At 51.7% G+C, this 16,488-nt stretch overlaps 1 protein-coding gene and 2 long non-coding RNA genes across 4 annotated transcripts in view; 1 reads left to right on the top strand and 2 right to left on the bottom strand.

Annotated features, from left to right (window-relative positions):
* Positions 1–5,958: 5,958 nt before the first annotated feature.
* Positions 5,959–12,408, bottom strand: LOC124087075 (uncharacterized). The gene is made up of 3 exons (XR_006849997.2): positions 12,284–12,408; positions 7,002–10,530; positions 5,959–6,894 (listed from the first exon to the last, which is right to left on the bottom strand). It is a non-coding gene; the product is annotated as an uncharacterized LOC124087075 (long non-coding RNA).
* Positions 12,409–13,223: 815 nt separating this feature from the next.
* LOC131423887 (uncharacterized) overlaps positions 13,224–16,488 on the bottom strand; it is a 27,404-nt gene continuing 24,139 nt past the window's right edge. Inside the window, exons 2-3 of the long non-coding RNA XR_009225998.1 lie at positions 14,128–14,761; positions 13,224–13,300 (exon numbers count right to left, since the gene is read on the bottom strand). This is a non-coding gene — a long non-coding RNA (uncharacterized LOC131423887). The remainder of the gene's footprint in view (positions 13,301–14,127; positions 14,762–16,488) is intronic.
* Positions 13,907–16,488, top strand: part of Fignl2 (fidgetin like 2) — a 30,313-nt gene continuing 27,731 nt past the window's right edge. For both annotated transcript variants that reach the window (XM_046435735.1, XM_046435736.2), the window contains exon 1: positions 13,907–14,151. The gene's annotated coding sequence lies outside the window, so the exon portion shown is untranslated. The remainder of the gene's footprint in view (positions 14,152–16,488) is intronic.

Raw genomic sequence — 16,488 nt, 5'->3', positions numbered from 1 at the left:
TGGCACATACCTGTAAACCCAGTGGTTCAGGAGGCTGAGGCAGGAGGATCTTGAGTTCAAGGTCAGCCCCAGCAACTTAGGCCCTGAGCAATTCAGTGAGATCCCTGTCTCTAGACAAAATATAAAAAAGGGCTGGGGATTTGGCTCAGTGGTCTCTCCTTGCATACTTTCTTCTCCCCTAACTCCCAAACCTCCTGGCCAAGGGACTGCAGCTGTGTGAAAAGGAGTCTAGCAGAGAGGGCTAGAAAAACTTCTGGTCTTTGCGTGGCTCACCCAGGGTTTGGGCGCTGTCATCACATCCCCTAAACCCTCTTCATCACCCTCTGCCTGTAGGGTGTCTGTGTGGGTGGGATGCACTTTCTGCTTCAATGCCTGACACTTCCAGTGCCCACCTCTGGCCCAGCCTCCTCCCCCTTGGTACCCCTCATGAGAACTTCCAGGCAGCCTGCTCAGCATCAGGCCAGGGGCCCAGGAGCTGGGACAGGCTGCATTCCTGGGGGAAGGGGAGAGGAGAGAAAGACTGCAGTGCTCTCTCCTCCCTTCCAGCACAGATATATGCTGCCAGACTGATGCTCTCTAGCTATGGTGAAGATGGCCAGCCGCTGGCAAAGGCATCAGGGCCAGGGACCTATGGGCCTCTCCTGCCCTCTGCTCAGGAGGAAGTCTTCTGTGCCTGCAGCTGTTCCACTCCTGGTGGGACCCAAGGCCTCAGCATGGGCAGGGTCCCACAGAAGTCACTAGGTAGAGGTCCAGAGTTTAAGTGATCAGGCATGCACCCAAGACAGGGCAGGCAATTAGGGCCTCTCCTTGACAGGACTTATCACACATTCCTGTTGCAGGGTAGCCTAATCTCCCAGTGGTCTCCAAAGAGGAAGTTCAGAGGCTTCCAGAGAGAAATAGGGCCCAGCAGAATGGAAATCCAGCCGCAGTTGTAAGCCATGAGAGAGCGCTGGGCCTAGGAGCTGGGGACACGGGTAGTGCCTCCAACCCCATCCCCCAGCGCGGTTTCGGGAAACGTTCCCAATGAATATTTAATAGCTCAGCGCTGGGCCTGATTGAATTTTAATGTGGGTGACTCGAGCCCTGGAGCCCGAGTCCAGGCAATTAGTCAGGAGCCATTAACGCTGACCGAGTTGATTTATGGGCGGGACCCGGCTCTGGCTGGGGGGAGCCCAGGCTGTCCGCCGCACGTGATTGGGCAGCAAAGTCTCTGGTGCCAGCCAATCCCTCCGGCTGTCTCCGCCTGCTTTGCGTCTCATTTGCATAGCACTGCCTGTGGGCAAACTTGGGCGGTGTGTGGGGAGACCCCGATAGGTGGAGGAGGGCGGAGGACTGGGAGCTGGACCGGCTTGGTTCTGCTGTGGGGTCTGGCTAGCGTTTAAAGCGATGCCCGGAAAACCTCTCCGTTTTCCTCGGGGGATTCCATCCACAATCCCGCCACCTCAGGAGCCTCCCGGTTCTAGGGCAAAATTCCAAAGGAGAAGAAGTAGTGTCCAGGGCCCATCTGGAAATTGGACTGAGTTGTTGGCCTCGGGACCAAACAAAATGCTCAGCTATTACTGACAGGAAAATTATTGAGCTATTACTGTATGCCTTTGCCCTGCGCTGCGCTAGCTAGCCCACCTAGCTGCTCGGCCTCCTTGCTGTCTTGCCCCCCACCTCCAGCTTCTGCACAGATCAGGATGGGATTGTGGGTTTGGGGGTTCTGAGTTATGTTCCAGAGGACCAGGGTTGAGAGCAAGGGGCTGTTGGAGGGGACGGCCCTCCTCCACTCCAGTCCTTCATCCCCCTGACCTGTGTGAATGAGCTGGGACTCAAGCCTGGAGTGCTCTATTGAACTATGCCCGACCCCTTAAATCATAGGTCAAGGATTTAGCTGGCCTGTCTGCTGCCACTCTGGCAGGTGGCCTTCTTCTCACCCCCGCCCCCCTTTTCCCAGCCTTCATCCAGCAGACTGTGGGGAAGTGGCCAGGGCAGGCATCCTCCCTTTACCAGGCAGGCATCCCTGTTTCTGAACTTTATCTACGCTGGAATGGAGAAAGCCTGTGGTCTGTATTGGAGGCATGGGTAATGGAGGCAGGTTGAATAGAGGCCCAAGCTGGAAGGTTAGTCCCTACTGGGAGGCCATAGAGAACTTGGCAGAACGGGGAGACATTAGTCAAGGAAGACTTCCTGGAAGGTGGGGCAGAATAGAGAGGGGAAGGAAGGGAGGGACAGAGTCAAAGAAAAGGATAAGGAGTGGAAATCCTCTGTAGGGGAACATCCTGTTTGAGGCACTAGAGAGTAAGTGAACACTCAAAGGGTCCCAAATGTCAGCTGTGGTTAGTACTCTGGTGGCAGTAGCTGGGCATGCATATCACTTCATGATGAGTAATCTAAAGAGCTATGGATTCTTTGATTTCCCATTTTATAGCTTGGCATGGTGGTAGCTTTCCTGAAGAGCATGGAAGCCTGGTTTCCCCAGCAAGATCAAGATTTTGTTAGCAAGTTAGGAGGGCAATGGTCGCTGGTAAATTACCTTTAGTGATTGTTTTATGCCTGCTTCTTTCTCATTTCTAGAATTTAGATTTTGTGCAAGGATCCCACCTCGATCCCACATCAATGATTGAAACCTATATGCAACCCAGGAATAGATCATGATACATTGGTACAGTCTTAGTACTCCTGCCCTCTAACCAGGGATTGGTTTAAGCATGAAAACAACTACCTGTGGCCACCTAACATGTATTTTCCTCTCTTCTTCCTTAAAGAATCGAATTTTATTTAAGGTGACCAAGTGCCTAACTAAAAAATATTTCTGTCATCTCTTACAGCTAGTGATCAAGTTCTGATCAATGAGATATAAACAGATATGTTCTGTGGGACATATGAGGTGGTCATTTAAGGAAGCCGATTTTGCTGAGGACCAACATTTGTCCTTCCTCTTTTTTTTTTTAAAGAGAGAGAGAGAGAGAATTTTAATATTTATTTTTTAGTTTTCGGTGGACACAACATCTTTGTTTGTATGTGGTGCTGAGGATCGAACCCGGGCCGCACACATGCTAAGCGAGCGCGCCACTGCTTGAGCCACATCCCCAGCCCCTGTCCTTCCTCTTTTGCTCATTTTGGTCTCCAGCATAGATCTGGTGGCTGGAACTCCAGCAGCCATTTTGGAGTGAGAGATGAATTTGAGAATGAAATGATGTGAAATGGGTAGCATCTGGGTCCCTGATGGTACTGACATTATAGAGCCCCGACACTAGCACTGCCTGCCTTTTAAAAGTCACATGTGACTTTTATGTGAGAAAAAACATTCTTCAGTCTTATGTAAATCACACTGAGTTTAGCTAACATGTAACTAAACTTAATTCTAATTAGAAGAGGCAGAGTATGGTTTCTGGTTAACTATACAGGAGGGAAAATCTGGATGTATCTGGGCAAGATTTTGTTGCCCTTCAAAGAAGGCACCTGGGAGGAATTGTTGGATGCACACAGACTGCTTTGAACTGCATCAAGCATTTTGTAAACATGAGGGAAACCATCCAGGGACACAGAAAATGTGCTGAGGGTGTTAGGATATAGAGACAGAAGGAACCTGGGTCCTTAGAGATGGAATTGAGTCTCTGAATTAGCTCAGGAACCACCACTTCTTAAGATTTCTTATGTGACATCCTGTTTAGTCCATTCTAAGAAGCATATTTAACATTTTTGAAATCAGTAAACATCATAGAATCAACAGCATCTTAGTCTCTGTCAGCTAGATAGCTTCTGTGACTTGGCTGTCCTTGAATGTGAGAATCTGATGGTGTTCCCAGTATCATAATAGGATGATGTCTATGTGGCTTCAAAGGAAATCCTGGAGGTAGTAGTGGTAGTGGTGGGCAGCTTGCAAAATGGCCCCAGATGATCCTCACCTCTGCTCTTTATTATAGCTTTGTGCAGCCTTCTCCCACATTATTCTGGAGTTGGACTGTCTGAAACCATATGGCAGAAATCATGATGCGTCACTTCTGATATTAGGTTATCAAAAGACTGTGGTTTCTGTCTTGAATGCTCATTCATACTCTTGGATTATTTTGCTGTGTAGGAGGTCAGCTGTCATGTTGTGAAGATAGTCAGGAGGTATACAGAGAGGCCCTCATAGTGTGGACCTGAAGTATCCAGCCAATGACCAACTAGGAACTGAGGTCTGCCAACAGCTATGTCAGTGAACTTAGGAGTGGATTCTCCATGCCCATGGTACACAGCTTGAGTACAACCTCCTAAGAGACCATGATAAGCTAGAACCATCCTGCTAAGCCATTCCCAGATTCCTGACTCTTACAGAGTATAAGAGAAATAATGCTTTGTGGCTTAAAACTGCCAATATTTGGGATAGTTTTTTTTTTTTTATGCAGCAATAGATAATAAATTCAGCAGAGCATTCTTAAGCAATGTTCTTTCAGGCTGGGGTTGTGGCTCAGTGGTAGAGCACTTGCCTGGCATGTGTGAGGCACTGGTTCGATTCTCAGCACTGTGTGTAAATAAAGAAAAGTCTATCAACAACTAAAAGATAAAAATAAATAAATAAAATAAAATTATTGTGTCCATCTAAAAAATTAAAAAAAAAGTTCTATCACCAATACTGATGATATTCTAAGATGATGATTGTGTGGAAAAACAGACATTGATGGTTGAGAATTGAAAGGTGATTCCAAGAATTAGACTCTGACAAAGTTTTAAGAACACCTTAAGTGATTTATTTCACCTATATTTTCTTTGTTACATATGTACAAGAATAATTTATGTTAAAAATTTCCATGTAAGTCTAAGAGCTTTTTCAGCAAATATAAAATAAAAAAATTTAAGTGATAAAAACTATTATCAGTTTAACCAGCAGTGTTTTTTCTTTCTCATGGTACATAAAGCAGCAGTGCTTATTGACATTGGTGGCACCTAATGGGAAGAAATATGGTATTCTTATTGTACAAGCTATTGTGAGGTGAATTTAATAGTACTTGCAGCAGAGGATTTTAAACTCAGGGGAACATGGAAATCAGGTTGAGGAGGAGGAAGTAAGGGGAAGAGAACAGGTATATGAGGGAGACTGGCGGATGGCTGGGCAAGGGTTTGTGGCAAATAGCTCAAAAATATTTATAGGAGATCCATATTGCTCACTGTTGAAGTATGTTTGTACTAATCCTCCAGTGGTTTACTAAGAGCCTGGAAGTGTTTTCCCCACCTCTTGGTATCAGGGATTGAACCCAGAGGTGCTTAACCATTGAGCCACATCCCCAGCTCTTTTTATGTTTTTTTTTTTTTTTTAGTTGTCAAAGGCTCTTTTGTTTTATTTATTTATATGTGGTGCTAAAGATCGAACCCAAGGCCTCACACATGCCAGGCAAGCAATCTCACAAAGTTTGAGCCACAACCCCAGCCCATCATTTTTTTTTTTTTTAATTTGTTCTAATTAGTTATACATGACAGTAGAATGCATTCTGACAACTTCTCCTTCCTCTGGCTGAACATAGTGCAGAGTCACATGGGTAGCGTAATCCTGCATGTATATAGGGTAATAATGTCCATCTCATTCCACTGTCCTTCTCATCCCCACACGCCTCCCCTCCCCACTCCCCTCTGCACAATCCAAAATTCCTTCATTCTTCCCTAACTGCACCCGCCCTCCCCCCTTATGGATTAGCATCATCTCATCAGAGAAAACATCTGGCCATGGCTTTTTGGGTTTGGCTTACTTTGTTTAACATGATATTCTCCAGCTCCATCCATTTACCTGCAAATGCCATAATTTCTTTCTTCTTTAGAGATCTCCAGCCCTTTTTATTTTTTATTTTGAGGCAGGGTCTTGCCAAATTGCTTAGGGTCTCACTAAGTTGCTAAGACTGAGCCTGGAGTCTTGTCACTCTTGGTGTCTAGCAAATGCTGGCTGCCTTAGAAATGCTTGTGTTTCCCAAATAAAAAACAGGAACATGTGACCTGACATGGGTTTCCTACCTTTCAACTTTTATTTGACACCCAAATTCTTTATGGGTTTACCCATTCACAACTTCATGGCTAATAGGAGGGGTTATGGAAACCTGCAGAGGGATGCTCTTCTTAGCTTCCATTGGTGTGGCCAATGGTTGGGCAAATATCCAGGGGCCAAAATCTGCACTGGGCATGAGAAAGGACTGGGGATGGTGTCTAGTTGGGTTTTGGACCGAGTTAATCATTGGTCCCCATTCATAGATTTTGACAGATTAGCCTCTGGTTGGCCAATGAGAAGGTGCTGGTATATATCAACCCACTTTTAGGGGAAAGCTGGGGCCCAGGGCACTGAATTCACAGGGTAAACTAGGGCAGATGCGGATTTCAACCTGAGCACTCTGGCCCCAAAACCTGTTCAGGTTTTTTACGTGTTTGTGATCCGTGGGGAATTCAGCAGCCACTGACCCCAAGTCCCCCATTTTACAGTCGGAGAGTAGCCGCCTGAGAGGCAGCAGGGCCTGCCAAGGACCTGGCGCTGGGGATGGGCGTGGGGAGCAGGGCGCGGGGCTGCGGGCCTGGAGCGGGTACGCATAGATGCGGGGTGGAGGGGAGTGGGTTTGGGAGGCCACGGGCCTCCTCATTCCGCGGATTCCCGAGGCAGCCATTGTCGGGAGGAATGTCGGCGGGAGGGCGGGGCGGCTTCCGGTGGCTTGGTGGCTTGGTGGCTTTGTGCTCTTCCCAGGCCCCTGGCGGTGTGGTGAGGCCTTCAGGGCAGTTTCCTGGGCTTCCAGGGCAGGTCTGAGAGATGAAAGTACTGGGTCCTGGAAGAGCCACCTGGAGGCTCCTGGCAGCTAAGGACAGGCACCCATAACGTCCCCAGGAATGATTGTAAGCAGCAATCTCACAGGTGCGCACACAGGTGGCCTCACAAGCTTACTCATCAAACTTTATCTTGGGGGAAAATGAAAAATGAAGGAAACCTGTTAATCATGCCCGAAAAGTGGAATATTAAACTGTCATTAACAATTAAGTGGAATAGCCCATGTGGAGGCCCACACCTGTAATCCAAGCGGCTGGAGGCAGGAGCATTTGAGGCCAGCCTCAGTGATTTAGCGAGACCCTGTCTGAAAATAAAAAAGGGCTGGGGATTTGGCTCTGTAGTTAAGCACCCCTCGGTTCCATCCAGGTTACCCTCCCCAAAAGTGCGGGGGGTACCTGCCTTTAATCCCAGCTACTCAGGCTGAGGAGAGGAGGATGGCAAATTGGAAGCCAACCCCATCGATTTAGGGAGGCCCTGGGTTCAAGGCCATGGGTTCAATCCTAAGCACCACATAAAAATAAATAAATAAAATAGAGATTAAAAAAAATTAGGGAGGCCCTAAGCAATTTGGTGAGACTCTGTATTAAAACAAACAAACAAACAGAAAGGGCTGGGGATATAGCATATTGGTAAAGAACCCCTGGGTTCAATTCTGGGGGCTGGGATATTTAAAAAAAAAAAAAGGCTGACTCAGTGGTCTGGTCCTGGGAGCATTCCATCCTCAGTACTTAGTGTAAGTACCTACCATGTGTGTGTGGGAGCTCCTCCAGGTGAGGCTACCCAGGAATAGCCAGGTGTACTGGCACAGCCCTGTAATCCCAGGTACTGGGGAGGCTGAGAGAGGAGGATTGCAAATTCCAGGTCAGCCTGATAATTTAGTGAGACCCTGTCTCAAAATAAAAATAGAAAAAGGGCTCAGTAATAGAGCACCCAGGGTTCATACCCCCTGCCCCCATTATACAGTGTTTTGCAGATAGGAAAAATATTTGTCTACTGAGAAAAGCAGATTGCAAAATGCTGTGCAGATCTTTCTCTTTTTCCGCATATCTGTATCTATATTTGGCAGATTCCAAGAATTTACCAATGGTTACTTCTGGTTAGTGGGATAAAGGTGTTTGATTTTTTTTTTTTTTTTTTTTGTAGTTGGAGATGGACAGAATGCCTTTTTTGTTTGTTTGTTTATTTTTATGTGGTGCTGAAGATAGAACCCAGTGCCTCACGCATTCTAGGCAAGTGCTGTACCACTGAGCCACAGCCGAACCCCTAAAGGTGTCTAATTTTTTATTTTTTAAAAACATACCTACTGGTGTACCTTATTTTATTTATTTATACAGAGGTCTCACTAAATTGCTGAGGCTGGCCTTAAACTGAACTCAAGTGATCCTCTTGCCTCAGCTTCCGGAGTAGGTGAGACCAAGGCACATGCCACCATGCCAGGCATATTTTCTGATTTTTTTTTTAAAGGTATTTTATCACTTGTATAAGCAAAGTGTGTGTGTGTGTACATCCTAGCTGCCTGCTGCCCTGGACTAGGCCTCCTTCACTGAAGTTTCTCTTCTGCTCTGAGGGTAAGCACAGGTAGCTGTTGAAGCATTACACGAGTGAGCAACATCTGAGCTAATGATCACAATAGCAACAACTCCCTTAGCACTTGAGAAAGTGCTCCACACACATTATCTTATTTGCACATTATCTTATTTGAATCCCACCACAACTCTGTGAGGTCACACTATCCCCTTTTCCAGGTGGGGAGACAGGCTTCAGGAGGTTAAGTGGCTCCCAGGGACAACAGCAGGAAAGTGATGGAGCCCATACTCAGCTCTGGCCCCTCAACCACTGCACCCTGCCCCTGACTCAAGCCCCTCACATACCTTGTGTCTGTTCATCCCCCTGCTCCTCTCACTGCCCACCCCCCACTCCCCGATTTCTCTAGGAAGTATTGGAGTCTTATTAATCAAGTCTTTTGTGTGTGTGTGTGTGTGTGGGGTACTGGGGATTGAACCCAGGGCCTTGTGCATGCAAGGCAAGCACTCTACCAACTGAGCTGTATCCCCAGCCCATTGTTAATCAAGTCTTTATTCCTATAACTTACTACTCATAGACATCAGTACATGCTATGGAATGAAAGACTGAACATTTGAATATGGAGCCCTGGTGGGGCCTGTCATGGTAGATCCATAACCTCACAATCCCATTCTTTGTCACCTATTTTTTTTTTTGGTGTGTGTGTGTGTGTGTGTGTGTACTGGGGATTGAACTCAGGGTGCTTAACCACTGACCCACACCCCCAGCCCTTTTTTTGTATTTTATTTAGAGACAGCCTCACTAAGTTGCTGAGGCTTTGGACTCTTGATCCTCCTGCCTCAGCCTTCCAAGCTGCTAGATTACAGGCCTGTACCACTGTACTCAGCCAGCCTTGTCTTTTTGTACTTGCTATATTATCTGCATTTATTACCCCTCCCCACCTCCTTTCTTTCTTTCTTTTTTTTCCCTATGTTGTCCATGGTGACCACGAAGCACAAACTCCTGGGCTGAAGGAATCTCTTGGGTGCTGCGGCTAGAGGTGTGTACACCACCATGTCAGGCTCTTCCCCTTTCGTAATATTTTATGAGACTTTTGGACAATGACGGCAGCAGGATCTGCTGGCTGTCTATCTGAACCAAGGCACTGAAGGAACCGATTCCCTCCCTGCTACACCACCAGATGCTGAGGGCAACCACCCTAGAGATTAAGGGAGCAGAGGGGAGGAACTTGGTTGGCTCCCCTCCCTGTCTGGAGGGATGGTTTCTATACAGGATCAGTGCTTAGGCAGGATGGGGGCCCACACACCAAGCCTTGCTGAGCGTGCACCCTCTAGACCCTCAACCCAGAGAGATAGTCAAGGGTGTAGGTACAGAGGCTAGGCCAGTCAGGGAAGGCCTCCTGGAGGAGAGAGCTGGCAGGCTGGGCTAGGAAGGGGAGGAGTCAAGGGCAGGAGGGAGAGAAGCGGGAACCTGCCCAGGCAGCCCAGTCCAGTGCTGGATGATTTAAGTACAACCAGATGTGCTGGGAATCTTCGGTCAGGACCAGCTCCTGTGAGGGCAGAGTGGGGGTGGGGAGCTTCTGGGCTACTTGGATTTCCAGTTTCCCATTCTGCCTTAAATCTGTAAGGTTGTGGGAGGGGAGAATCCCAGTGGGGTTCCAGAGGGGCTGGCAAGTTAGGGGACAAGTCATACAGGATTTGATGGCGTATTCTGCCTTTGGGGTTGGGGTGGGACAGTGGGTTCTAGGTAGCAGGATTCTGGGACCAACCCATGAACTCTGGGGAACAGGTAGGATTAGGCTCTGAGGTGGTGCTACTGGCTTTGCAGGGGGTGGGGGACAGGCAGGGGCTTCACAGAGGAGGGCACATCTAGTTGGGTTCTGAAGGATGAATAGATGTTCACTGGGTAGAGTAGGGAAATGAGATTCCAGGCACAGAGACCCAGGTATTCGAATGGGGTGAGTATTTAGTGAGAGGTTCTGTGGGACTATAAGGAACTCACATTAAACATTAGGGGCCCGCGTGGGGTAAGGACTTTGGAAGTGTGATATCATGGTCCCCAAGTGTTGGGTTGACAGAGGTGAAGTGGGGGCTGATGGCCAGTCCCAGCTCCTCCTCCAAATCTTGAGTGGCCTTGCACAGAAGTGGATCTGTGCAGAGGAAGGAGCATTCTTCCTGATTCTCACAGTGGTTCCTAGTGGTCCCTCAGCTGGCTGTGGGGTGGGGACTGGACCCAGACACAACCTGTGACCCAGGGGAAGACAAAGCTGGTATCAGTTCATAAACAGGAAGGGTTGGGTGGGATTGAGCAGGGTTGGAGAGGCCCTGGGAATTGGGTCTTGAAGCCCAAACAGCCAGGAGAAGGGCTAGAGCTTCCATTTGTAGGGAGAGCAGCCTGGGCCCTGGCGAACATGCAGGGGGTAGCAGCCAGCTGGGTGTGGTGTCCTTTGGGCACACACCCCAGTTCCCCGGCCAAGACACATTTCCTTCCTTTCCTGCCTATAATGATTTCTGAGTGGCCAGCTACAGGGCCACAAAGAGAGGTCTCCCCGCCCTTTCCTCTGCCTTTCCTCCATTTCTTTCTTCCTTCCCTTTCCTCTCTCTACCCCTATCCTCTCTCAGAGGCCATTTTATTTCCTTCCTCCTTGCTCCACCTGTTCCTCCCTCCCTTACTTTGGCTTCTACTGCCTCCCTCTTTCTCCTCCCTCCCTCCAAAACACTTCATATGGATTCTCCCTGAGCCAGCGGGTTGTTTTTCTGAATGTTTTGGAAAGTGCCTGTTGCTGGTCTCTGGGCCAGGAAGGTTTGACACTTCACACAGGCTCCTACCCAAATACTTATGCCCCCACCTATGCATGGGATGGCACTTGGCTGCACATCCAGGCACAGCCCCTGCCGCCTGGGGCAGGGTGAGAGTGGGATTCTCTATTTTTGATGTGATACAAGCAAAAGGGCTGGGAATGAATGGAGGGGCCTCCATAGAAGTCAGGCATTATGCCATCATTACCACTATTATTATCCAATCCATTGCTGGGCACTTGACCTGCCCTGGGATGATCTCAATGACCTCAGCAAGGGGCTCTCAAGGCACAGATCCCTTGCCTTGAGAAGAAGGGTTAGCCAGTAGTCCTCAGAGATTAGACTCCCAGGACCTGGCCCAGAGGACAGGAGGTAGAGATCTGGTGCAAGGCCATTTGCCAGGACTGAGTATTTGTCAGATTAGGAAGGATGATGTATTAACAGGATTTTAATGAGCTCAGAGAGGAAGAGGCACACTTCACTGCCTGAGTGCTGATGCAGGATAGGGGTGGAGGGGTGAAGTGACCAATCTCACCCCCACCTGCTAACTAAACCCCTTTAATGAAAAACATGGCAAAAAGAACAACTTAGTATTGCCAAGATGCTGACCTTACCTGATGGAGTCCCAAAGAGGCCTTCTCTAGCATACTGACCTGTCCTACCATGGAATAAGCAAGGCCTTCCTTATCTTTAACCTTGGCCTTCATACATGCACAGGGAGGTTCTCTTTCCAGAAGGGTAAGTAAAACAGAACTCCAGGGTGCACATCAGCAAGTCCTTCAAGCCAGGCCCTTCAGTCCAACCCCACTCCTATCACAACCCCTGCCCTTGAGCCTGGTGGCATATGCCCCCAGACACTCCCATTGCAATGCTACGCTTGGTGTCCCAGCAGGAAGGCACTAATACTGAGGGCTGAGGGCTTCTATCTTAACTCCTGTCTCTGGCCCCTGAGGAAGCTGACAAGTGGGATAGAAAGTATATAGTGGATTCTAGGTCCAACTCTGTTGTATAACCTCAGACATGTCACTTCTCTCTGGGCCTCAGATGCACCATAAATAAAAAAAAATATTGGATCCCAGCTGCTCCTTCCTGTTGTTATCATGGGATTATCCCTCCTGCTTGGGGGTTCTGCTCAGCCAGGATGGTGGCTGAGCCTCCTGCCTTTCTGATTCTGAAGCTGGGCCCCAGCACTCTGAACCTCAGCATATTCCTCCTCTGTGCAGTGGTGAAGTCTTGAGAATGAATTTGGAGAAGAGAGAATTCTGGAGGTGGTAAAGTGAGTTCTAGAACCTTCCTGATGCTGGTCTTGCTTCCCATATGTGGTCTGGAAAAAAAAAAAGTGAGCTATTGAGGGTCTTCCCCTTCTGTGAATGGCACTTACCCAGGTGCTCCAGGTCTGTCAGAGCCGAGCCTCCTTCTCATTAGAAGGGAGAAGGTAGTGTTTAGAGTTCTGCTAAATGAAGGACATAGCCTGTTGGGAGTCGGGGAGTCAGGGGTGGTGAGGGCCACAAGGTCAGTCTTGCTCTACTGACAGGCAGGATGAGCTGCTCTCCAAAAGGAAAAAATAAAAACACTTCAGAAAAGAGGGCACTTGAGCACTGCCCATGGGTGGAAAGATTGATGTCCTTGGGACCCTTCTGGATGCTCAGTGTCTCTCCAGAATTTTATCTGGACCTTTCACCTTAAGTATAGCCCTTGCTCCGACGGCCTTCCGGGCAAAGGGAGGTCCTGGATTTTTTTCCCCAGTGATGCAAAGTTTTGTGCCTGCAGGACTCTAGGACTCTTTGACTAGGAGTATCACCAGGGCAGGGCAGTGCTTTTGGATTCTCTTAGGTATCCCCAGAGCTAGCCCAATGCTTGGCGCAAAGTAGAAGCTCAACATGCATCTGCTGAATGAACTCAGCAATCACTGAATGCTTTTGGATGCCAATAAGCCGACTAGAGGATTCAGACGCATCCTTCACATTCTCTCCAGCTTCCCACAGTGTGAATGCCGCCTCCTAGGGGAAGCCCTCTAGTGAAGCCCGCGGTTTAAAAAGTCACACCCCAGGCCGCTGCCTACGTCCAGGGCTTGCCCTTCTCCCTTCACCCTCCACCCTCCCGCAGTCGGGTGGCATTGGTGCGGAGCTGTGGACTTGCCTGGCTTTGCGTCCTGCCCTCTGCGTCCCGACTGGCGGCGCAGCAGAGTCCGGCACGCAGTAGGTGCTCAGCTCACCTGGGGCGGGGGAAGTAAGCGTGGGTCAACACGGCTTTGGCAAAGGGGCCCTGGTGACAGAGGGGGTCCTGAGCAGCTCGCGGACGGAGCGAACCCGGGTCAGTCGACTTCCCTTTTGCCCTTCGACCCAGGAAGCCGCTCACACCCAGCGGACGCGCTCGGCGATCCGGGCGGCACAACCCCGGGCTCCCGCCCTCCCCGCCTCCCCCGGCTGCTCAACCACCCCTACTTGCCCGCCGGGCCTCCATCCCCCCTCCACCCCCATCCCAACTTCCCGCTCCGACGGCCCGGGGAAGGCGGGGGCGGGCGGGCGGGCCTGAGAGTGGCGCAAGGACACTCTCCACACCGAGGGTCATTTGCTCTTTTTCCCCTCTGTGGCTAATTTATTTTAGAGCTAGGGGAGGCGAGGGGCGGGGCCGGCGGGGAGGGCGGCTCCGAGGGGCCGGGTGAGCCCAGGGGAGGTGGGGGCGGGGCGGGAAGGAGCGGGGTGGAGAGGGCCGGAGTAGGGGCGGGAGTTGGGGGAGGGACACTCGGGAGGGGAGGAGCAGGGGAAAGGGAGGGGAGCGAGGGCCTGAGAGGGAGGGCGCTGGGGGCGGGAGAGGGGAGGCAGGGTGGGGGTCCTGCCTGCGGGGGGAGCCGGGGCCGCCCCTTGTCCGGCCACCCCCACTGCCCAGTCCCGCTCCCGGCCGCGGTGGCCGCAGCAGCTGCAGCAGCAGTGGTTCCAGGATGGTGAGCGCCGCTGCCCCCCAGCCCCGGCCAGTCGCCCTCGGCCCGCTCCCCCGCCCCGGTCCCCGAGCCGGACGCCCCCCCAGGCCGCGCACACTCACCTAGGACCCGGCCGGGATGCCGAGGTACGCGTCGCGGGCCCGGGCGGGGGCAGGCGCGGGAGCGCGCGGGCGGGCCGGGGTCAGGGGGTGGTGACTGTTCGGTCAGGGTGTCCGGAGCTTTGTCCGCGGGCGCAGGGCCGTGCGAGGGCCAGCGAGGGCGGGGGCTGCGGGTCGCGGGGTTCAACTAAGCGGAGGTCGGAGGGCAAGGCCGGCAAGAGACCCGAGCGGGTGCGTGGGAGCCCAGGGTCACTTCCCGGGGGGAGGGGGCGGGCACCGTAGGGGCTAGCCGCTGGGGCAGCCGACGGGCACCCGTTTGGCCGTCCTCTCTGGTGTCGAGGCTGCAGGGATAGCAAGCAGCCTGCTCTGGGGAGGTTGGGGGGTAGGGGGCAAAAGCCAAGATTTGTGGGTTCGGGTCCCAGAGGATCCTGCGGTCGGAGCCCGAGGGCTGGCCCGCAGGCCCCTCCCACTCCGTCAGGTCTTTGTCCAGCGGCCCCTGAGTGTGTGGGAGGGGGTGGGGGCTGGGTTACTGGCCCGGAGATTCCCCAGCATGGTGACGGGGCAGTGACAGGAGACTGAGGCTACTTCGGATCCCCTCGCTCCTAATGCCCAGGCTCTTCATTTCTTCTCTCTGGTCCTGGAGAGCAGAGCCCCATCTCAGGGTTAGGGTGTTACACGAAGCTGCCCTTACAGTCACGTAGGGCTCCTGGCTACAAGGGAGACCCCAACTTTCTCTAGAGAGTCCCTTAAACTTCCCCACTTTAAGAGCCCTCTCCTGGTCTACACAGATTCCCATGCTAGACGCCTCCAATACTGAGGGTCCTCTGCAGAGTATTGGACACCCCACTAGGCGCTCAGAAATGCTGATCCCTTGCCGGTCCGCTCCGGTTCGGTGTCCCTTCTGACTGAAGGCCTGAGAAGGGGTCTGCGCGGGGTAGAGTGCTGGCGGCCTGCAGCCTGCACCCCGCGGCGGCCTGGAGCGCAGGGGTGGGTGGACGGGTGGGTGGGCTGTTAAAGGGACCGTCACTAAATCAGGATTAGGCAGTGGGGCTGTCAGGCTGCCGGCCTTGTCTCCATGGCTACCTAATTTGGAGGAGAATAGAGGACGGAAGAATGTTTGTGTTGTAGTCCGTCCGCACGGGCTGCAGCGGCGGAGCGAGCTTCTGCCCTCGGCCCCGCAGCGAGGAGTGGGGACCCGGTTCCAGTCCCACTCAGGGCTTAACGGCATTCAGTTACTGTGTCTTTCTTAGAGTTGCCCAGTCATTAGAATGGGCCGGGAGATGCCGCAGTCCCAAGACCTCTGACCCCGCAAAGGGAGTCCCGAATCCTCCCAGAGACAAATCCGAACCTCCTGAGCATCCTTCTGGAATCGGTCTTTCCCCCGAGCCTCCTAAGCCAGGAGCAAACGCCGTTCTTTGCTATGCCTCAGCCCCCAAGGACCCTATTTTGACCGCTCGCGCTGCTGGGCTGTGGCGACCCAACAGCTGGGTGCGGGTACCCTGCTGCAGGAGAGCTGTTGGGGGCAGGGGGTGGGGCGGGACTTCCTGGGGTGGGCGAGAAAAGGGGCGGAGCTTGCCGGGTGGCTGTGCTCCACTGTGTGACAGGTCTCATAAATCCCCCCTTTCCCATATTTAACACCATTTCATTTATTTCCACTTGATTCCATTGGTGTCCGCAGCAGCCAGAAAGTGACCCTATAACCTTGCTGTGATATCTCCTGGGGGAAGTCCTTGTGGGCCATGTAGCCGAGGGAGTTGCTCCTGGTGAGACCCAGATTTCACCAGTCCTCAGGGGTCCTCCATCTCCCCAGGAGAAGAGGGTGCTGAAGGACACAAGGATAAGTTGAGCCTACAATTCTTTGACTGATATGGTGGTGGGCTGGGGTGAGGATCCCAATTGGACAATTCCAGTACACAACCCCAGGGAGGTAGGGGAGCCAGCACCATGTCCCACAGCCCTTTCCTGTGTTCCTCCTGGTCATACATGGCCAAGCTTTTTATGGATCAAGAATCCCCTCCCCTTCCCTGACTGGGCTGCAGCTTTATTGCTGAGATCCCAGACTCTCCACGCAATTTCACGCCTCTCTGCCTTTGCTCCTGCTGTTCCCTCAGCCAAATGTCTTCCCCATTGTCCCTGTCTTGCCACAACCTCCTCATTCTTCAAGGCCCAGATCAGATGCCACACTTCCTCAAGTCTAATCTCCCCAGAACCTCCAGCTCCCCTCACTTTTGCCTCCCTTGTGGTCCCCTAGCCCTGCACCTGTGCTCCCTTCTGCTTTTGTGTCTGTATTGCCTTGGGAAGGACAGAGGTGGAGCATGTATTCCCTTTGCCCCCTGCCCCCACAGGGCTTGGTACCCTGTGAAT

This window comes from Marmota monax, unplaced genomic scaffold (assembly GCF_021218885.2).
Source record: "Marmota monax isolate L192 unplaced genomic scaffold, Marmota_monax_Labrador192_F-V1.1 WCK01_AAM20220418_F8-fsc00012, whole genome shotgun sequence".
Lineage (NCBI taxonomy): Eukaryota > Metazoa > Chordata > Mammalia > Rodentia > Sciuridae > Marmota > Marmota monax.
This window is presented reverse-complemented; position numbering and strand designations above follow the sequence as displayed.